Source organism: Mauremys reevesii, unplaced genomic scaffold, assembly GCF_016161935.1.
Source record: "Mauremys reevesii isolate NIE-2019 unplaced genomic scaffold, ASM1616193v1 Contig4, whole genome shotgun sequence".
Lineage (NCBI taxonomy): Eukaryota > Metazoa > Chordata > Testudines > Geoemydidae > Mauremys > Mauremys reevesii.
Genome location: NW_024100851.1, coordinates 1,503,165 through 1,525,532, shown reverse-complemented (window position 1 = coordinate 1,525,532; position 22,368 = coordinate 1,503,165). Strand labels below are relative to the sequence as shown.

The 22,368-nt window shown below is 52.5% G+C and overlaps 4 non-coding genes across 4 annotated transcripts; 2 read left to right on the top strand and 2 right to left on the bottom strand.

Annotated features, from left to right (window-relative positions):
* Positions 1-700: 700 nt before the first annotated feature.
* TRNAV-AAC lies at positions 701-773 on the top strand. The gene has a single exon. It is a non-coding gene; the product is annotated as a tRNA-Val (tRNA).
* Positions 774-15,321: 14,548 nt separating this feature from the next.
* TRNAR-CCU lies at positions 15,322-15,395 on the bottom strand. Its single transcript has one exon. It is a non-coding gene; the product is annotated as a tRNA-Arg (tRNA).
* Positions 15,396-16,546: 1,151 nt separating this feature from the next.
* On the top strand, positions 16,547-16,619 carry TRNAF-GAA. The gene has a single exon. It is a non-coding gene; the product is annotated as a tRNA-Phe (tRNA).
* A 1,803-nt stretch (positions 16,620-18,422) lies between these two features.
* On the bottom strand, positions 18,423-18,504 carry TRNAS-UGA. The gene has a single exon. It is a non-coding gene; the product is annotated as a tRNA-Ser (tRNA).
* Between the last annotated feature and the right edge of the window lie 3,864 nt (positions 18,505-22,368).

Genomic DNA, 22,368 nt, shown 5'->3' with positions numbered 1-22,368 from the left:
CAACAAATAATCTTCAAACCCGACTCCCACGAGAGACTGCTGAAGTGGAATTAATTTGCAAAGTGGACACCATTAAATTAGGCTTGAATAAAAACTGGGAGTGGATGGGTCATTACACAAACTCAAACTATTTCCCCATGTTTATTTGTCCCCCTACTGTTACTCACACCTTCCTGTCAACTGTTGCAAATGGGCCATCCCAATAATCACTACAAAAGGTTATTTTCTCCTGCTGATAATAGCTCACCTTAACTGCTCACTCTTGTTATAGTGTGTATGGCAACACCCATTTTTTCATGTTCTCTGTGTATATATCTTCCTGCTGCATTTTCCACTGCATGCATCTGATGAAGTGGGTTTTAGCCCACAAAAGCTTATGCTCAAATAAATTTGTAAGTCTCTAAGGTGCCACAAGCACTCCTCTTTCTTTTTGCAGATAAATGAATGGAGGTTAAATCCATGAATGGCTATTAGCCAGGATGGGTAAGGAATGGTATCCCTAGTTTCTGTTTGTCAGAGGGTGGAGATGGATGGCAGAAGAGAGATCATTTGATCTTTACCTGTTAGGTTCAGTCCCTCTGGGGCATCTGGCATTGGCCACTGTTAGCAGATAGGATGCGGGGTTGGACGGACCTTTGGGCTGACCCAGTATGGCCATTCTTATGTTCTTATCAAGGGAGAGGCAGTTACCTATGACAGAGTTTCTGTAGTGTAGTGGTTATCACATTTGCCTAACACGCAAAAGGTCTCTGGTTCAAAACCAGACAGAAACATGCTGGCTTGTTTTTCCCAGCTCCTACTGGCCTGTCCCTGCTGTTGTAGGAGCAGCAGTGATTTCTATGCTCTAAAGGTCTCTTATACTTCCCCTGCTCCCACTTTTGTCTCCTCTCCCTCTCTGAATGCTTGTGAAGTGGCTTTCCCCCTCCCGCTCCCTCCTGGAATGCTCCTGGGATGAATGGGCTGGTTGAAGAGCAGAAGAGCTCCCAGGTAGACAAGGTGTCTGGGACTCTAATTAGGCAGCGATCACACACCCAGAGCATGGACACTGCCCAAGGTGGAGTGTGACCAACCAGATGCAGCCAAGTCATCTCTAGTCGCAGGCCATGAGGTGCAGGCCCTTAAAAGGGTAAGGGGCCCTGGGCTCAGGAGAGCACTCACAAGCTTGTACCTCCAGTGAATGCCCTTTGCCCGGACCGCCTGGCCAGTGGTTCTCTGCGTTGTATTTCATTGTGCCTCAGGGAGACTTACCTTCATCGCACCATACATCACGGCGCTGTGGGACACTTACCTTGCAGAATCCTGAAATCTCCAGTGCTGTTCCTGCCCTGTGAGTGTGACACCCTGCCCCCCCCCCCCCCGCTTCTTCTTTTGAGCTTAGCTGTCAGTATAATAAACGTGCTGCTTTCTGCCAAACTCTGGTGGGTCATTAGTCCTCCCTACGCTTACTAGCTGGCCCAATTTTGGGTAACACCTGTGATAAACTCAACCCCTGCAGGATAGAGGGTGGTGAAATGAGCTGGGAAAAAGCCTTGGCATCAGCAGGGGAAAGCTAGAGGATCTTGGCCAGTCACCTTTTGAAGCCTTGTGGCTTGGCTTCCTCTGCCCTTGGAGATTGGCCTATGGCGGCCGGCTCTTCCTGCTGCCTCCTCTGCGTGACTTGCCAAAGGAGAAAGTGAGGCAGGAATGGGTCAAAAGAGGAAAGTCGAGCTGAGGAAGGCAGGGCAGAAGCTCAGCGCCTCAGTGCGGCTAAGTGGGGTTAGTAGAGTGTCACCATTCGTTCTGCAAATCCTGGGGAGGTGCGTTTGGCTGCTGGGAGGTAGAATCCTGTGCCTGCCTCTTGGCTTCCCAGGGGTGGCTACTTGCAGCCCAGGAGAAGAAGGATGGTTCTGGGTGAAAGGAAGACAAGCAAAGCTCTGGGAGGAAATTTGGGTGCGGGGTGCTGGCTCTGCGCTGGGGGAGGGGGTTGGGGTGCAGGAGGGGTGGCACTTACCCCAGGCACTGCAGCTCCCAAAGTGACTGGTACACACAACCCTCTGGCAGCAGCTCCTAGGTGGGCCATGCCAGGGGGGTCTCTGTGCGCCGCTGCCTACAGGCGCTGCCCCCAGAGCTCCCAGTGGCTGCAGTTCCTGGCCAATGGGGGCTGCGGAGTTGGTACTCGGGGCAGCGGCAGTGAATGGAGACACTCCCCCCACCCCAGGGGATGCTGGGACATGCCGGCCATTTCTGGGAGCGGCATGGACGGATGGAGGCAGAGTGGGCAGGGAGGCACCTTACAGCTGCTGGCACATCTCTGCACACCCATTGGGGAGGGGAGCAGAGGGCCTCTATGTGCTGCCTGGGTTAGGGGCAGTGCACAGAGCTGCCTCCCCTCCCTGGTCTGTTACAGGAGTGGGTGGGTGGGGTGTTTTGGCCTGCAAGGTGCAGCAGGTCGGACTAGATGATCACATTGTTCCCTTCTGACCTTAAAGGCTCTGAGTCTAAAATGGAGAGGGAAGTAAAGAATTTTTTTATTAAAAATCAACCAAACTGTAATACCAGGATAACTCCAACAGATCATTGTGTAGTCCCGCCCCTTTCTTCCTCCACTGTGTGTTCAATGACCTGCAGGACATCGATTCTCTCATTTCAGTGATAAACTGGTACAATGAGACTGAAATTAAACCAATTCCCAGTAGAGAGAATGTCACATCTTTGTATTGGCTGGGAATTGAACCCAGGTCAACTGGTTAGTAAGCAGCTATGCATGCCACTATACCACCAAAGCATCTGACAAAAGTGCCACTTATGCTTGCCCAATGAGGCTAGAGCAGCATTGAGGCGCTTTTCTGCCTGTTAAAATGTACTGGATGCTCATCACTAAAAATACCCACCTCCATCTTCACCTGGGTTTGAATCATCAGCCTTTCAATTAGCCACCAAAGTTGTTAATCACAGGGTATGTCTACACTATGGGATTATTCTGATTTTACAGAAACTGTTTTTTGGAAACAGATTGTATAAAGTCGAGTGCACGCGGCCACACTAAGCCCATTAATTCAGCGGTGTGCGTCCATGTACCGAGGCTAGTATCGATTTCCAGAGCGTTGCACTGTGGGTAGCTATCCCGTAGCTATCCCATAGTTCCCGCAGTCTCCCCCGCCCATTGGAATTCTGGGTTGAGATCCCAATGCCTGATGGGGCAAAAACAATGTTGTGGGTGATTCTGGGTAAATGTCATCACTCTATCCTCCCTCCGTGAAAGCAACGGCAGACAATCATTTTGCGCCCTTTTCCCTGGATTGCCCGGGCAGACGCCATAGCACGGCAACCATGGAGCCCGTTCAGCCTTTTTTCACTGTCACTGTATCTCTACTGGATGGTGCTGACAGACGCGGTACTGCAGCGCTACACAGCAGCATCCCATTGCCTTTTGCAAGTTAGCAAAGATGGCTACCAGCCATACCGTCCCGTCTGCTGCTTTGCAAGTTGACAATGACAGTTGCCAGTTATACTGTACCATTTTCTGCTGTCATGGGTGCTCCTGGCTGGCCTTGGTGAGGTCGGCTGGGGGCGCATGGACAAAAATGGGAATGACTCCCCAATTCATTCTCTTCTTTAAGTTTTGTCTAAAGGGAGAGTCAGTCCTGTCTAGACTATCAGGCAAGCCTACTAAAGAACCAGAGAGGCAAACGGCTGCTCCAGGTCAGAGCCCCAGACATCCCACAGAAATGATGAGCTGCATGCCATTCTAGGGGGTGCCCCTGCAACAACCACACCCATTGCTTCCCTCCTCCCCCACTCCTCCTGGGCTACTGTGGCAGTTATCCCCCTATTTGTGTCATGAAGTAATAAAGAATGCAGGAATTTGAAACAACACTGACTTTATTGCCTCTGCAAGTAGAGCTCAAAGGGGGGAGGGGAGGGCAGCCTCCAGCTGCTATGATATTCCAGGCAGGACTGAATCTCCATTAGACAAAGTTTAAAGAAGAGTCATTCCCATTTTTGCCCAGGCACCCCCTGCCGACCTCACCGAGGCCAGCCAGGAGCACTCATGGGACGACGATGACAGATACCAGTCCTACTGTACCGTCTGCCGTCCGCAAGGGAAGAGAAGGGAAGGGGATGCTGCTGTGTAGCGCTGCAGCACCACATCTGCCAGCAGCATCCAGTAGATATACAGTGACATTGAAAAAAGGCGAGAAATGATTTTTTTCCCTTTGCTTTCACGGGGGAGGGGGGAATGACATGTACCCTGAACCACCAGTGACAATGTTTTTGACCCTTCAGGCTTTGGGAACTCAGCCAAGAATTCAAATGGTTTTTGGAGAGTGCGGGAACTTTGGGATAGCTACAGACATCAGTTGCCCCTCCCTCCATGAGTGTCTATTTTATTCTTTAGCTTTCTGCTATGCTTTTCTCAGCTCCTTAAGTTTCAGCACTGTGTTGAGTCCCTGTTGTGGCCTCTGTCTATCATGGCCTTGGAGATGTTTTCAAATGTTTTGGCATTTTGTCTTTTGGAACGGAGTTCTGATAGAACAGATTCATCTCCCCATAGAGAGATCAGCTTCAGTATCTCCCGTACGGTCCATGCTGGAGCTCTTTTTGGATTCTGGGACTGCATGGTCACCTGTGCTGATCAGAGCTCCACGCTGGGCAAACAGGAAATGAAATTCAAAAGTTCACAGGGCTTTTCCTGTCAACCTGGCCAGTGCATCCGAGTTCAGATTGCTGTCCAGAGCGGTCACAATGGTGCACTGTGGGATAGCCCCCGGAGGCCAATACCGTCGAATTGCGGCCACACTAACCCTAATCAGACATGGCAATGCCGATTTCAGCGCTACTCCCCTCGTCGGGGAGGAGTACAGATACCGGTATTAAGAGCCCTTTATATTGATATAAAGGGCTTCGCTGTGTGGACGGGTGCAGAGTTAATGCGATTTAACGCTGCTCAATTCGATATAAACTCGTAGTGTTGAGCACAGGGCCGGCTTTAGGCCGATTTGCCCGATTCCCCCGAATTGGGCCCCGCGCCTGAGAGGCCCCGCGCCGCAGCGTCTCCCGAAGCAGCAGCTGTTGTTGCTAGGCAACGAGACCCTGGCCGGCTGAGGGCTGAGGCAGAGGCAGCCGCCTGGGTGTTGCAGGTCAGGAGGGGGAGGGGAGGAGGCACATGTGCTTTGCAGCCCTCCTTCCTCCCCACCCCAGCACTCACCTGGAGGAGACGCCGAGGGAGCTTCCGGCCCGGTGGGAGACAGGAATCTCTGCCGTGCACCTCACTCACCTGAGCAGCTGCTGGGGCTTCCAGCCGTGAGTGTCTGACCCTGTGATTCCCCGGAGGGTTGTAATATTGGGCTGGTGTTGTGGTTTTCGTAGTGTTGCTGTTTGAGGGTGAGTTGGTGCCTGCCTGTGTCTGGTTCAAAACTAAAGCCGGGATCCTGTAACCCAGGAAAAAAGCCCCGAGCCGGTACTTAGTGCTGTGAACTCCAGGTGAGAGAGAGGGAGGTTTGGAGGAGGAAACCAAATACATCAAGAGGGGAGAATGCGAAAGGTCTGCAACAGGCAGGCTGAGACTTCTCTCCCCCGCGCCCCCCTCCGGCAAGAGGGGAAACTGAGGCACGGAGTGATCTGATTCCTCTCTCCAAATTATTTTGCACAGGAAGAGGACTGGGGCTTCTATCCAGACCAGTTCCCTTCCCATCAACTCTGCTTTCCCTGCTGCAAGACTGCTGTAGGGGCTGAATATTTCCATAAAACTATGGCTCCTTCGTTTGCCCTACAACAATAAATTAGACCATCTTGGGGGGGGCTATCCCCCCCCCAAAGCTGTGTGGATATTAAGGTTTTTTTGAGGGGGGGCATGATAATATTCCAGACCAATCAAATGCCCAGCTCAGCTTTCTAGCCATCCAGCAGCTCTAGGCAGGGAAGGAAGGTGCTCTTGGTGCAAACAGGGGTGAATTTAGCAGGGAGAGTCCGGTTGAAATCCCGCCTGATGCAGCCATACAGAATCGCTGGAAGTGCTGGGAGAGGCCAGGAGTGGAAACAGGTGGCCTGGGGGTGGGGGGACATTTGCCCTCAGTTCTGGGCTCTGGGATGGACTAGGCTGGGTGGTGGGTTCAGTCTAGTCTTCCAGCCTGTTGCTCTCACTGGGGTTTGTGGTTTTCATCTGGCTCCACCGAAAAGAGCAAACAAGCCCAGTAGAAAAGCGGGGTGAGAGAGGCGGGAAAGGGTGTGTAATGGGTTAAAGTGACCCATCAACGAAAGAGTAAAACCAGAGTTTGACTGGGTTTCCCCCCAGCCACCACTCCTGCAAACACTGGGCAAGGGGCAGCCCCATTCCCCACCAAGGCTATGGTGAGGGGCAGCAGAGGAGAAAGCAAGCCACATGTGATGGCAGTCCCCTCCCAGCATCCACCACCCCCTCTCCGGCCCCCAAAATCTATCCCAGAGCCTGCACCCAGCCCTCTGCACTCCCTCCCAGAGCCTGCACCCCTCCACCCTTCCTGCACCCCACCTGTGCCCCAGCCCAGAGCCTGCACCCAGCACCCAAACTCCGTCCCACTCAGCCTGGGCAAAGCTCTCCTCCGTCTGGCTCCCAGCCCCTCTCCAAGGGTTGCAGGTGTCTGGAGGTGCTGCCTTCCACACCTTCCTCAGTCCCACCTCATCCATTCAACAGGGCAACTGATTACAAAGTGGGGGGAAGATCTTATTCTACTCCAAGCAAAAGACATTTTTCTTTACCTTAATTACACTACCTTTAGGGCCTGCTATAACATATTACCAAGGTTCAATACAAAGTCATATAAAAGTTATACAAAAATGCATAATGCAGAGATTTATCTACAACTGCATTGATGGACTGCAATGTGCAGTAATATAGTGACCCCTGGGTCTTTGAATGAGGTGTTATACTTGGAGGGAAGGGTGAGGGGGTGAGTGGGCAAAGAGGCGAGCAGTGAGCCAGCAGGAGTTCTAGGGGCGGGCATGGGGGTTTCTGGCAGGGGAGGGAGAAGGTGAAAGGAGGCGAGTGGTGGTGGGGGACTGACTAGGAGGGATGCAGCAAGCCAGCGGGGGGGGGGGGTAGGGGGTGAAGAAGGATGTGATGGTGGGGCGGAGCAGGGAGGGGGCAGGTCCTATTTTACTGCTGTGATCTGGTCACCCCATGTGTGCTGTTTCTTCTCCCGCCCCTGAACCTTGTTTCAATGGGGCGGAGCTGGGAAGGAGGGTTTGTTTCACAGGGCCGGGTGGCGCTGGAGGGGAAGGATGGGGCAATTTTATATTAATAAGGAAATATTTTATAAATTTTAATAAAATAGTGAAGAAAATCAGTTGTACAACTATCAAAACAAATTATTTTCCTGATATGAAAGTGCAAATCAGCTAATTAATATATGATGCAATGTATGTAATAGATAATTTTGTTATTATTTATATAGTCATGGAAAGTAAATAATACATGGAAGACATGAAAGGGTTTTTTTTAAGTGTTTTTTTGTTTTAGTCATCCCTGCCAGGGCCCCATCAAAACTGTTCGAATTGGGCCCCGCACTTCCTGAAGCCGCCCTGACAATGAGGCTAATCATCTAGTGGAACAAGCTCTGCAAGGGACGTGGTTAATTCCCCATCACTGCCCTGTGTAAATGAAGACCGCAGCTCTTGCTGCAAGACACGTGGTGTGTGGGTGTCCCTGTTCCCCTTCAGAACCTCTGGTACATGGTGCTTCCCTCCTCCCAGTTCAAGATCCCCATCATGTGGGTGCTCCCATCCAGGATCTCTGGTGGGTGTCTCTGTCCCCCACCCCATGAACTAGCTCCAGTGTGTGGTTTCCCCTGCCTGCCCCCACCCGGGATCTGTGGGTGTCTCTGTTCCCCTTCTCAAGATCCGTGTTGCTTGGGTGCGTCCCTCCCCACAAGTCAGAATCCCCAGCTTGTGGGTGCTCCCATCCCCGCTGCAGGCTCTGCGGGGGGTGTCTGTATAAAAAGAGACCGTGTCTCGCCCAGGCTACACTGCAGGGGCTATTCACAGGCGCAATCCCACTACTGATCCGCACAGGAGTTTTGACCTGCTCTGTTTCTGACCTGGGCCGGTTCAACTCTCCTTAGGCAACCTAGGGACCCCAAGCTTCCCCGGGATCACCATATTGATGCCAAGCTTAGTGCGGACACCCGATCGGCACAGCCCCCCTGCAGCCCCGAACTCCTGAGCTTAAGCGATACACTGGCCTCAGCCTCCCCAGGCGCTGGGATTACAGGCACCAGCCATGGAGCCCAGCTGCTTTTATTGCTTGGCAGCTGGAGCTTTAAACTCTGCTTTTGAGCTCTGTGCCTGGGCCAGACAGGGACAGCCTGGAACTGGGAAATGCTCCTGCTCCCCCCGCCCCCGTCTCATGTCGAGGTGCAGGTGCCGCTGTCCTCCCAGGTAAGATCCCGGATGTTTCAGTGCCCCCTTCCCCCGCCCAGGTGTCCGGGTACCTCTGCCCCCCATACAGAATCCTGGATGTGTGGGTGTCCGTCCCTCTGCAGAGGATCCCGCAGTGTGGATGCCCTTGTCCCCCCCCCACAAGATCCTGGGTGTGTGGGTGCCACTCTCCCCCCCGTAGATCTCTGGTGGGTGGGTGGGTGCCTCTGTTCGCCCTTACAGCAACCCTGGTGCACGGGGGCCTCCCTCCGCCCCAGCTCAGGGTCCCCAGGGTGTGAGTGCTCCCATCCCCCGATACAGGCTGGGGGGGTTATAACTGGCTCTCCCTGTCCTGCCCAGGCGGTGCTACAGCAGCTGTTCACAGGGGCAGCAACCCCACTGTCACCCTGCAGCTTTAACCTGCTCAAGGGGTGACCTGCTTCACCCTCCTTTGGGAGCCCGGGGACCCCGAACTGCCCAGAATCACCTGATTGATGCTGAGCTTAGCACAGACACCGGCTCAGCCTGGCAGGGAGCTGCTCTGAGCCCTGACAATCAGCTTCCCTCCGCCTCCTGCTGCACAGCGAGGGTCCCACGCGAGAGGCTTTGTGCCCAGTTTGTTCAGGAGCGTCCCAGGCTCCAGCTGTAAACTCTGCTGGTCAGTTCTAATCTTTGGCCACACGGGGGCGGCACTAACGGTCCCATCTAAACGCTGTTTGCGTTCGGCCCTTCGGATCACGGATTGTAACCCGCGGGCAGATCTCTGAGCGCAGCCAAATCCCTCCCCAAACTGAACATTGAAGCAGCAGCTCCCATTGGAAAGATCAGGATTTTTGCCTTTAAAAACAAGGGAAATGTCTCCAGCGAGAGACTGAAGAAGCTCAATTGATTTCATTGACTCCATGAATGTTCCTCTGTGTCCCCCTAGGAGTCATGCCCCACATTTTGGGAACCACTGAACTCTACTCACTAATCAGCGGCTAGTGATGCCAAAACCCAGGGAAAGGGAGAACAAGTGCAGGGCCCCCAGCGCTGGAGCCATGTGAAGGGGCTGCAGGAGAGGTACAATGGCTGGTGGCACAGGGAGTTAAGGGCAAAGGGGGCACAGGAGGGGGCAGGAGTTAGGGGTGAAGGAGGTACAAGGTTTGGGAGTGCAGGAGCTAGCAGTAAAGGGGGAGTGGGGATCGTCCGGGGCAATGGGGAAGTGCCAAAGTACAAGCTTTGCCCAGGGCACCATTTTCCCTAATGCTGGTTTGAGCAAACAATTGGAAATGACCCTTCAGTGAGACCAGAACCTTCGTGTAGAAAAGCCCCTCTGTTAAGTGGTGGTGGCTGAGGGCTTAGGGAGATGGGATAGAAAACAACAGCCACTTGTCTGTGGAGGTTTGATTCTTGCCTGTTAAGCAGGGCTGGTGTGTGGTGTCTCCATGGCTGTACTTTCAGTGTCTGATCTGCCACAGGGAGCCAAGTCTAGACATACTCAGGGGCTCTGCGCCAGGGTTTCTCAAACTTCCTTTCACTACAACCCCTTTTTGCCAAAAAAAACCCCAAAAAACTTACTACATGACCCTAGAAAGACGCACCAAACCCCTCTACACTGAGCACAGGCAGAGGAGACAAAGCCTGAGCCCTGCCCCAGTTAGGGGAGGGCAAAACCAGAGCTTGAGGGATTCAGCCCTGGGTGGTGGGGCTCAGACTTTTGGTTTCAGCCCCAGGCACCAACAAGTCTAATGCCAGCCCTGGCGACCCCATTAAATCAGAGTCACATCCCACTTTGGGGTCCTGACTCACAGTTTGAGAACCACTGCTCTATGCTGATGGGAGAGAGTTTTCCTGTGGGTGCAGTTAATCCACTTCCCAAGAGGTGGCAGCTATGTCAGTGGGAGAAGCTATATCGGTGGGTGTGCAAGCTGTGGTGTTTACCACATTTAAGAAGTTTAATCAAACCCCATTTTTAAAACCACCTGTGGTCTGGGAATGGCAAAGGACCTCAATGAAGCAGGGTTTGTCCTTCAAAGTCCTGGACATCACGGTTCCATACTCTTAGCGTCATGGGGTTATTGTTCAGTGTTAGAGTGCTTGACTGCAGTTTAAGTAGTCCTCAGTTCAAACCCCCGTGTTCCTTTATAACCCTCTTCCTTTTTTTTTTAAAAGTTAAACATTTTCATTTCCATTCTCCATTATGTTCAGGGGCTCCTCTATACAGGAGTGCTTGATATCAATGTAAACACTCAACATTTCGCTGTCCAAATGCATAAAAACCTAGCGAAGCTGTCCATCAGCTGAAATCAGTTCCAATCCTCTAAGTGTCTAGTTTATGTTTTCATCAGTTAAACAAAGGTATCATACGAATGTACATTTGCAGATCCCTCTTCTCCAGGAGCTATGTTGTGCAGAAGAACAAGAACCACATCCAGTTGCAGTTCAGGAATCTGATGACCAAAGAGCCACGAAGTGTTCTGAGGGCTGGAGAAAAATGCCTTCTAGTGAGCTATTGAACAAGCTCAACCTCTTTAGCTTATCAAAAGAAGATTGAAAGGTGACTTCATTGAAGTGTTGAAGGGCCTTAATGGAGACAAAAGATTGGGTATTAAAGGGCTTTTTAATTGAGCAGAGAAAGGCATAACAAGACCCAGTAGCTGGAAGGTGAAAAGAGACAAATTCATATTAGAAATAAGACACAAATATTCAACAGCGAGGATGATTCACCACAGGAACAAGCTACCAAGGAAAGTGGTGGATTTGCCATCTCCTGATGTCATATAATGGAGACAAGATGCCTTTCTGGAATGTGTTTGCCCCAAAAGTAGCTCTGGTGTCATACAGGAGGCCTGTGATATGTGATATGCAGGGGGTCAGATTAGATGCTCTAATGGTCTCTTCTGGCCATAAAGTCGACTAATTTCTGAAAAACTGAGTGTAGCATTGGGAGCAGCGTCTGATGTTTTCCTGTCTAGCCAGCTTGCTTCCTAGAACGAACGCTCCTTGAGTGGGGTGATCCACATGGAGTAACTCAAACCTCCAAAGTGCCTGGGCAGGGGCAGGACATTAGCACAGCAAGGGAGGGGTGTGGCAGTGACATCACAAAGGCCTTTTGCAGGACCTCAGACTATTGGCCAAAGGTGGTGGGGAGGTGGTGACCTCACAGAGAGATGCTGACATCAGGCAGGCAGGACAGGGGCGAGGGGCCAGGGAAACCTCAGAGACCCCTGTGGCTTTGCTTCAGCAAGTCTCCTTCTCCAGGTCTCTCTTTGAGGACTGAGGGCACGTTTACACTTACCTGCTGGGTCGACGCGGCAAGTTCGACTGCTCGGAGTTCGAACTATCGCGTCTGATCTAGACGCGATAGTTCGAACCCCGGAAGCGCTAGTTTGAACTCCGGTACTCCACCGCGGCAGGAGGAGTTGCCGGAGTCGACCTTGGAGCCGCGGAGTTCGCTTCCGCGGCGTCTGGACGGGTAAGTGAGTTGAACTAGGGTAGTTCGAATTCAGCTACGTTATTCACGTAGCTGAATTCGCGTACCGTAGTTCGACCCCCGACCTTAGTGTTGACCAGGGCTGAGAGAGTATTCGGGTTCACGTACGTGAGCGCCAGGAGGAACCTCTTTCGAGTTTTCTCCTTCCCTTTTCCTGATTTTACTAGAAAACAGCCCTCCCTGTTTAGAAGGTAAGAGTCTCCTCGAGGTTTGAAACCTGTTCAGTCTGATCCATGTGGTGACTATTGAATTCTAGGCATGGAAAACACGAGCTTAAGGAGGCAGAATTTTATTTTGCACCTGGGATTTTGTCCCTTAGAATCACTGGGGACATTAGGTTTTGTCCTTTTTGTTTCCCCTTTTCCTCCATCCATCCCTTCCTCCTTTCTCTTTGTCTCTTGCTTCTTTTGTCTTTTCACCTGTTCCCCTCCCAACTCCAGGAGCGAGGGGTGTGTGTGTGTGTGTGTGTGTGTTGCGACGGAGTGGTCTGGAGCTCCCACTGTGGGAGGTCCACCCAAAAATGTGGGGCTGAAATAGTGCTCGGGCAGTGATCCCCACCGGTGACCTGGGCCATCCTTTGGGCTCTCTGGTGAGAACCCTCAGCTTCTCGTCCTCAGTCTCTACCCTGATTGGCTGAGCAGGGGGTTATTGACAGGGAGGAGACTCAGGTCCTTGTTGTTCTCTTTTAAGCCCAAGGAAATAAGTCATAACCAGTCATATGTTTGATGAATTTTGCTGCTTTGCTGCATTAATGGTCTCTGAGCAGTTCATGATTCTCTCTAACATTGCAGTTCTCCTCAAATACTTGCTGAATAATTACTGTGCACTGTTGTTGGTCTGGAGCTCATCTGAGAGCACTTTATTCAGATCATTCAATGTCTTAAATTCAAGATCTGATGGTTAGTTTGAAAATCAGGGCTCTTGGGTCCTATTCCCAACTCTGCCACTGACTGGCCGTGTGACCTAAGACAAGTCAATTCTCCTTTCTCAGCCTTAGCTTCTTCCTCTTTCAAGGAGGGATAATAATGATCCGCTCCTACCTACCTCAACACACTCACTGTCTCTCCCCACACAGAAACAGTCTCCACACTGCAGTTGAAAAGCAGCTGGCAATCTAGTAGGATGCCCATGGAACATTACACCATGGGACCAGCTCATGCTGCTGTCTCTGTGCATCGGTGACCCTCACGGGGCCGGCTCAAGTAAGGGACTGTTGACCCCTTACTAAAACTTCGTGGGGGTTTTGGTTGGCTAGTTCCCAGCACCAATAGAAGGGGGAAGGGTCAATGGGAAATCAGGACCCTGAGACTGACAGTCCCCAGGGGCAATGGGGAGAGGCCAAAGCTCCGAGTTAGCTGGACTGACAGGCCAGGCAGTGTAATGAGGGAGTCACCAGGCCAGGGGGTCCCATCCTCCCTGGGAGCTGGAACTGCCTGAGCCAGAGTGGGGCGGAGCTAAGGAGAGAGCAGGAGCCCGAGAAGAGCCGGGGAGCAGAGCTGTGCAGGTGTAGTGCCAGAAACTGCTCCCTGTAGGACTTTGCTACCTGTAGCAGTTACTGAGACCTGAGGTTGTTCTTATTTGCTGACTTGTCCTAATTGGCTCAAACTTGACAGTGGTGGGGGATGGAAGCATAAAGGCTTCGTCCTCCAAACGACCCTGCCTGGTGTCCATCTGTATCTCTTACCTCTTAACACAGGATTGTAAACAATAGAGTGAGGTCATTTAAACATCATTTATTTTGCAGCTTCATTTACTGTGCTAACAATGTAGCATCCTGACACCGATACTTCTGCCCACGTGCCCTGTGGGTTGGATTCATTTTAGTGGGACACGGGACATGTGGAGGATAATTTAAACTCTTAATTTCCTTAGGGTTTCCCTTTAATATACTTCTCTGCTGGTGCAATTTCTGACCATTGCACGTCTATTGTATTTATTACAATAGCACAAGTAAGTCACACAAGTGACATAGTCTCAGGGCTTGGCTACACTTGCAAGTTAGAGCCCATTAAAGCAGCCCCGGGTGCCCTAACTCCTGAGGTGTCCACACTCGCAAGGCACATGGAGCACCTGGCTGTGCAGCTGGAGCGCTCCTGGTAATCCACCTCCATGAGAAGCATAAAGCTTGCTGAGCCCTGCTGAAATACCCGGGCATCAGTGTGGATGACGTGTTGCATCACTGCACTGTGTTTGGCCTCAGGAAATGTCCCATAATCCTCTGAAGTCAAGTGCCCACTCTGGTCATTGTTTTGAAATCGGCTGCAGGCATGCGGATATCCCCTTTCAAAGCTCCGTTTCTGACAGCCGGCTGCTTATCTGCTCTGGGACAAAGCAACCATTAGTGTGGAATGCTGCTGCTGTTGTGAGTGTGTATGAGGGGAGGTGGGGGTCTGCTGCTGTCCGAACACACAAGACAGCATGCTGAGACACTGTCAGCCCCCCAAACACACCGTCGCTCCCCCCACGTACGCACAACACACTCCCTGTCACACTCCACCCCCGTCCCCCATTTGAAAAGCACATTGCAGCCACTTGCACACTGGGATAGTTACCACAGTGCACTGCTCTCTGTGGTATTGGCAGAGCTGCTAATGTGGCCACTCCAGTGCGCTTGCAGCTGTCAGTGTGAACACACGGCAGCGGTTTCCCTGCTGTGGTTTAACTCCCAGCGCTCTACCTCTGCAAGTGTAGCCAAGCCCTAAATTTCCCAAACCAACCGAACTCAGTAACTGCCCTCCACCACCACATGCAGGGAGTAAGGGCACCGTGAAGCACACGCCGCACTTACTGGCTCAGCCTTGTGCATGCTGGGGTGCCCACCTCCCCATTGATGAGACCTGGTCCCACCATCTCCGTGGAGCTCCAGTCTGCCCTGCTGCCATCCCTGTCTGTGTTGTCTTCTCTAGCAGTTGACTGGAAGGTGAGCACAGGCCGCATGCCATGTAGCCGTGTTGTCTCGAAGGGCGAAAGCAGGAGGAATGGTGCCTTCACAGCCCACCCAATATTCCATAACATAGTTAAGGAAAATATTTCTCAATGAATTCTCAGTAAAAGGTCAGTAGCAGCCAGTGTCCGCATCAGTCTACGAGCATTGGTATTTTCTTGAAATTTGTCAGACCAACCTAACTAACACCTAACACACATTTGAAGTTCTTCTTTTCACACTGTTGCTCATTCTCAGGTTCTGCTTTGTCTCCAGACAGATCCATTCTCTTTCAGGACAGCCTTGCTCTTTCTGTCTGTGTCACTCACTGAGGTGTCGGAGTAAACACTCCCCTTCCTTCTATTCTCAGACAAACACTAGTATTAACTGTCTGCTGCTGATGGGTTTAGAAAGCATTTGTTAAGTGGAAGATGCCATTTCTGGGGGATTGCTCCCAAGATCCAATACTTTGGGTTCAAATGTCTCCCAGCTTCCTTGGGGAAAATAACACCAAGACTTTGTTGCAATCTACAAGAAAGAAGGAGTTTTCCACCCCAGATGGGACTTGAACCCACAATCTCCGGCTTAGGAAGCCAATGCCTTATCCATTAGGCCACTGGGGGCTTGAAGCGCAGTAAAAAGAGGGATGGAAATTCCCTCTCAGTATTGCACATTCCTCACATTCATTCAGAAGCCAAATACCCATTTAATGGCCTTACAGAAACGTCTGCATCCCCTGGCAGCGAGGCACCTGGGCAGGTCGCTGACAGAGCTGAGCACCACCTTTCTGCCAGCCATCGTTAGAGAAGAACCCCACCCTAGAGTCACCCCTCCCTCCTTCAGCACCTCCACGGCTGTGGCTCTGAGTGGCAGTAGGATGATTAGGGGGCGAATCCGGGGCTGGAAGGGGGGTAAGGTCGGCCTGTAAGGAGGAACCAGGTGGGGCAGACCCAGGGGGAGGCTGTGGGCTGCTGGTCGGTTGTTGGGATCCGAGCTCTAGATCAAAGCTGCACAGTGACCTGACCCCAGGGTTATAGGGCCGACATAGTGACCCCCTTACTGGCCTCGGTGACCCCCAAACCCTTGTTACTAAGGGCATTGAGGAGTCTCTGTCCCTTAATAACTTCTGGGAGCTCCCCAGCAGGCTACGGGCATCAGCCACCTCCTGCCACACAGGTTAGACTCTTGGCGCTGTGCCAGCCGCCCCCTCACTTGCAGGCCCAGTGTAAGAAGCAGGAGGCCCGGTGCTGGCAGAAGAGGGTTTTGATTAATCGACCTCTGTGTGATGGGCACAGGACGCTTCCACTCAGTAGCATAGCTGGGGGGGAGCGAGGGGAGCAGCTAAGGGCGTCGGGTTCCTCCGGTCGGGGTGTGGAGCAGCCGTTCGTTTTCCTGTTCACACTCCTCTGCGGTGTGAAAATCGGGGAGGGGAGGCAGAAGCCCCACTTCCCTCCCGAAATGGCGCCCAGTGGGGGAAGCCAGGACAACAGAGGGGGGCGGCAAGTGGTGGCCAGACTCTCACCGCCAGGGTCAAGTCTAGCTCAGGGTCCAGCTCAACTTCCTCCCCATGCCACTGGCCCCCAGTCCCCTTCCCCCACCAGGTCAACCCGGGCACTAGGGCAGGAACGGGGTGAGGCAGCAAGTCAAGCTGAGCAAGGCAGGCAAAAGCGAGTCTTGTCTTCATGGGCCGCTCCCAATGACGTCCTTTTTGTGTGCAACTGCTGCAAAAACATCCCGGGCAGAGAAGCAACAGGCCAAAATGCTACTTTATAGCTGCCAAAGTAGCTCAGTTGGGAGAGCGTTAGATTGAAGATCTAAAGGTCCCTGGTTCAATCCTGGGCTTTGGCAGGTGCTTTCATCCATCTTTGTGCAGGGGTGGCTTGTCCTCTGGGAAGGCAGCATCACCTTTATCTGAGGCAAGTACCTGATTTTGAGCTCCCCAGCAGGATAACAGAGATCATGGGTGTCAAGGTTTCCTCCCCCACTCTGAACTTTAGGGTACAGATGTGGGGACCTGCATGGACCCTTCTGAGTTTAATTCCTAGCTTAGATCTGGTAACACTGCCACCAGCCAGAGATCAGTGTCTGGCACACTTTCTGTTTCCCCAAAACCTTCCCTGGGGAACATAGATCCAAACTCTTTGGATCTTAAAACAAGGAGAATTTAACTTTCCCCCCAGACTTTCCCCTCCCTGGGTTGCCTTGAGAGGCTTCACACAGATCCAAACTCCTTGGATCTTAAAACAAAGAGGAATTAACCATCCCCCCTCCTTTTTTCCCACACCAATCCCTGGTTAGTTCAGACCCAATCCCCTTGGGTCTTAAAACAAGGAAAAATCAATCAGGTTCTTAAAAAGAAAGCTTTTAATTAAAGAAAGAAAAGGTAAAAATTAGCTCTGTAAAATCAGGATGGAAAATACTTTACAGGGTACTCAGATTCATAGAGACCAGAGGGACCCCCCTCCCCCCCAGCATTAGATTCAAAGTTACAGCAAACAGAGGTAAAAATCCTTCCAGCAAAAGAAACATTCACAAACTGAGAAAACAAACATAAGACTAACACGCCTTGCCTGGCTATTACTTACAATTTTGAAACATGAGAGACTGATTCAGAAAGATTTGGAGAGCCTGGATGGACGTCTGGTCCCTCTCAGTCCCGAGAACGAACAACCCCCAAAACAAAGAACACAAAACAAAGCCTTCCCTCCACGAAGATTTGAAAGTATCTTGACCCCCTATTGGTCCTCTGGTCAGGTGTCAGCCAGGTTTCCTGAGCTTCTTAACCCTTTACAGGTAAAAGAGACATTAACCCGTAACTATCTGTTTATGTCAATGGGCTTCTCCCCCTAGTTGGCCCCCCTGACCTATAAGGATGAGAGATGGGAGCTGTCTTTCCCACATGACTTATTCGTCGCCCAAAATGGCGGGAACAGAGTGAGGCAGGACGGCCCTTGGAGATGGCGCCAGAGGGGGCAGGGACTTGGGAGGAAAGCTCCTCTGCAAAGCTGAGTGACGACAGTGCTGGGGAAGGGGCATCTGGCATGTGGAATGTGGCAGGGATTCAGAGACCCAAGAGGAGGCACTTGATGTTAAGGTGTGAAAGGAAAGATCCATGGTAGGAACTGGCTCCCTTCCTCTGGACCACACAGTGTTTGGTGTTGGGGCGGATTTTAATTGTGTCAGCCGGCTTGAGAACCGCTGGTCCCGTTTTCTCGACCTTCAGAGGAAACGTTTTTACAATGAGCACTACCTGGGGCAGGTCTGTAGCGAGGTCGGCTTAGAGGACGTGTTTCTCTGTAGCAGAACCAGTGGAGGGTGGGCGGTAGCCTCCTATTCCTCTGACCCGAGCTCACACCAGCTGTAGAGGGGATACACCTTTCTGCAGGGACAGGCCAGGAGTCGCACTGACTGGATTTACGTGAAGGAGAGCACGTCGAGATGGCTAATCTATGGGGCACTAGGTGAGTGGCAGAGGCTTCAGGCGCTGAGAGTTTGCCTGACCCCTCAGGGACACAGTGTGAGGTGGTGTCCCAGGCATCTCTATGAAAGGAGCAGAACAGGATTTACTTGGGGTGGGGAGAGAATTGAGAGTGTCTCAGGGGGTTGTACAGAGGTATTGCCCCGGTGAGAGACTGGCTAAAACAGAGGCCTCGCTGTGAGCAGGATTTGAACCTGCACAGGAGAACCCTATTGGATTTCAATTCCAACGCCTTAACCACTCGGCCATCACAGCTGTGAGCACAAAACTCCCCCAGTGCCAGAGAAACTGGTAAAGAATCCCAATGCCCAGGTGTGAACTCATCTGAACTACAGAATTCCCACCGCAAACCTGGCTCCCAAAGCACAGGGGGGATTGGGAGTTTGTTCCCTTTGCTTAGCCATGTGCAGTCGCACAGAGAGCGCGTTTAAAAGTCTCTCCTCCCACAGAGCGGGAATGGGAAATGATTCTCAACTTGAAGCCTGATGTGAATGAGGATGTCTGGACCAAGGGGCCAGGGACTGGCCTTTGCTACAGAAACCACTGTCAAGTTTTAGCCAATTAGGACAAGTCAGCAAATAAGAACAACCTCAGGTCTCAGTAACTGCTGCAGGTAGCAAAGTCCTACAGGAAGCAGTTTCTGGCACTACACCTGCGCAGCTCTGCTCCCCGGCTCTTCTCAGGCTCCTGCTCTCTCCTTAGCTCCGCCCCACTCTGGTCCAGGCAGTTCCAGCTCCCACGGAGGATGGGCCCCCCTGGCCTGGTGACTCCCTCATTACACTGCCTGGCCTGTCAGTGCGGCTAACTTGGAGCTTTGGCCTCTCCCCATTGCCCCTGGGGACTGTCAGTCTCAGGGGCCTGATTTCCCAGTGGCCCTTCCCCCTTCTATTGGGACTGGGAACTAGCCACCACACACACACACACACACACACACACACACACTAAGTTGTAGGAAAGGGCCAAGAGCCCCCTTACACAAGCCAGCCCCATGTGGGTCACTGATGTGCAGAGTATCAGAGAGGTAGCCGTGTTAGTCTGGATCTGTAAAAGCAACAAAGAATCCTGTGGCACCTTATAGACTAACAGATGTTTTGCAGCATGAGCTTTCGTGGGTGAATACCCACTTCTTCGGATGCAAGTGGTGGAAATTTCCAGGGGCAGGTTTATATATGCAAGCAAGAAGCAAGCTAGAGATAACGAGGTTAGTTCAATCAGGGAGGATGAGGCCCTGTTCTAGCAGTTGAGGTGTGAAAACCATGGGAGGAGAAACTGGTTCTGTAGTTGGCAAGCCATTCACAGTCTTTGTTTAATCCTGAGCTGATGGTGTCAAATTTGCAGATGAACTGGAGCTCAGCAGTTTCTCTTTGAAGTCTGGTCCTGAAGTTTTTTTGCTGCAGGATGGCCACCTTAAGATCTGCTATTGTGTGGCCAGGGAGGTTGAAGTGTTCTCCTACAGGTTTTTGTATATTGCCATTCCTAATATCTGATTTGTGTCCATTTATCCTTTTCCTTAGAGAAGGCTGGTGTGCAGAGAAGGCTGCATGAGCTGGTCCCATGGTGTAACAGGCAGCACTCAGGACTCTGAATCCTGCAATCTGAGTTCAAATCTCAATGGGATCTTGTGGTAAAGCCCTGGAGCTCCCAGTGCTCAACTTCCCTGTCTCCAGTTGTGCAAGAGCCAGTCTCCCCCCTCCTGCTGGGTGACTCCCACCTCCTAGAGCCAGGTCTCTGGCTGGGGTGGCCACAATGGGTTGGGGCTCTAGAACTTGCCATGCTGATGGTTGGGCTTCTTGCTGCTTCACCTGGTGCCCACAAGTTTGGCCCTGGTGCTTCCTGCCACACTTTTCCTGGGGCCCACATGGCGCTTGAAGAAAGGAGGGTCAGGGCTGGGATTGATAGTCAGGGCTTGGCAGGAGGGAAGAAGATTCCCAGGCTGGAGCCCCACACACCTTCCCTCCTCCTCTGGGCACCTAGAGCAGAGGCAGCACAGCTCTGTCTGCTGGACACCTCGGCAGAGTAGGTGAGTTCATGTAAATACAATCTGGTCCCAAAGCCTCCCCAAACCCTGGCTCATCACTAGCTCTCAGGGTAGAGCTCATCCACACCTTGCTTCCAAATCATCATTTGAAATTCTGAGGTTGGCCAACATTGCCGAAGCCAATGCACCAAAATTGTCAGCAAACACAACAGCTGGGTGAGGAAACCCGACTTTGTCCAGACTTCTCAAACCTATTTTACTTTCTCAGGTACAAGTATTTTTCATACGTTGGATCTGCTTTTAAACTGTGTGTTAACTTTTCAATTTCCATTCAGATTTGCAGCCAGTGACAACATTGGCAGCGCTGCATGTAACTACCTGACCACTGGGGGGTGTTGGGGAAATTCGGGGGCGGGGGTGCACAGCCCCCTGGCTGGGGGGCATATAGGAAATGCCGGTTTCACTGAATTGAGTCTCCTACTGCAGCACCTCAGTAGGTTACATCAGAGAGGAGCTGCAGTGTCTAGGCAGTGGGATGCCTGTGCCTTTAAGAGCCCAGCCCTGGGAAGCCCATGCTGAGAGGTGCTGCCTGTGGGAGGGGAAATAGAAAAGCCCCTCTGCTCCCCGCACCCTGTTTTTGCAAACACTGGAGTCTCAGCCCCCGGGGTAACTGTTACCCCTCTGCCCTGCCTGTGCCGGGGTTTAACCCTCTGGCAGCGCCTCCCCCTGGGCTTAACCCGGCTCCTTCCCCCCTCCCTGACTTTGCCCTTCAGCCCCTCTCCTAACTCTGCCTCCAGCTGCTTGACCCCCCGACCAGTCAATTTCCACCCCCTGCTCGGACCCTGGCCACCCCCCTCCTCTGATTTGCCCCCCTTTGCCCCTCTTTAATCCCTGTAAAAAGTAAGGGGGGGCTGGGTCCCATTCTCAGGGGGGGGCGCCTAGCCCCTGCCTGCCCAATGCTCAAAGCGCCCCACGATCTTGCGGATGTTTGCCGAGTGCTGCAGGGTCAACTACAGGGGGAGAGAGACGCGGTTAGGAGGTGATGCAGCCAAGGGTGCCTCACCGAACACTGAGATGCAGCCACCTCTGGGGTGAGTTGCACAAGTCAGCAAATGAATCTGGAACAGGAAATGCACTGAAAGGACCAAGGCAGCTGCAGGAGGTGGAGAAAACCAGAAAAAGCAGGAGCTCTGGATCCCAGCCCTGCCCCTCCCCCACTCTACCCACTAACCCCCCTCCCCTCCCAGATTTGGGGGGAGAACCCAGGAGTCCTGGTCCCCAGCCTTGTCCACCCCCATATTCCACCCAACAGCTGCCCCCGCAATTGCAGGGCAGTGCCACGGGGCACACCAGGGCCTGCCTGTTTGCATAGGACGGGTGACACCAGTGCCCCAGGGTGGGGAGAGATGATGCTAAGGGAGAAGCAGGCAGCAGACACCCCCACGACAGAAAAGGAAGTGCTAGGGGGCACCGTGCTGCAAGGAGTGAGGGGGGTTGGCAGGGAATGGGAGGATCTCCCCTCACAGCGGGTGCATCTGTCTCCCCCACAATTCCTCCCCAGCCCTACCCCGGCCCAGGCTAATCTTGGCCCAGCTACCAGGGTTACATTTGGCCTGGATTCCCCAGCTGCTGGGGGAGGGGCGTGGGGCTGGGGAGCATGAGCCTCTACTCCCCCTTCCCCTGACACAGCTGCATGGAAACTGACCAAAGGAGCCTGCAGCACTGCTGCCTAGAGGAAACTGAGGCACCAGCCAGTGACAGACACATCATGGCTCTCCTCAGCCTCATCCTCTTTTCCAGATACAACCCGGGGTATGTGAGGAGGGTAAACTCAGGGCAGTTGCATAGTTAACCTGTGGAACTCCTTGCCACAGGATGTTGTGAAGGCCAAGACTATAACAGGGTTCAAAAAAAAAAAAGAACTAGATAAATGAACAGAGGACAGGTCCATCAGTGGCTATTAGCCAGGCTGGGCAGGGATGGTGCCTGTAGCCTCTGTTTGCCAGAAGCTGGGAATGGGCGGCAGGGGGTGGATCACTGGATGATTCCCTGCTCTGTTCATTCCCTCTGGGGCCCCTGGCACTGGCCGCTGGCAGGAGACAGGAGGATACTGGGCGAGATGGACTTTGCGTCTGAACCAG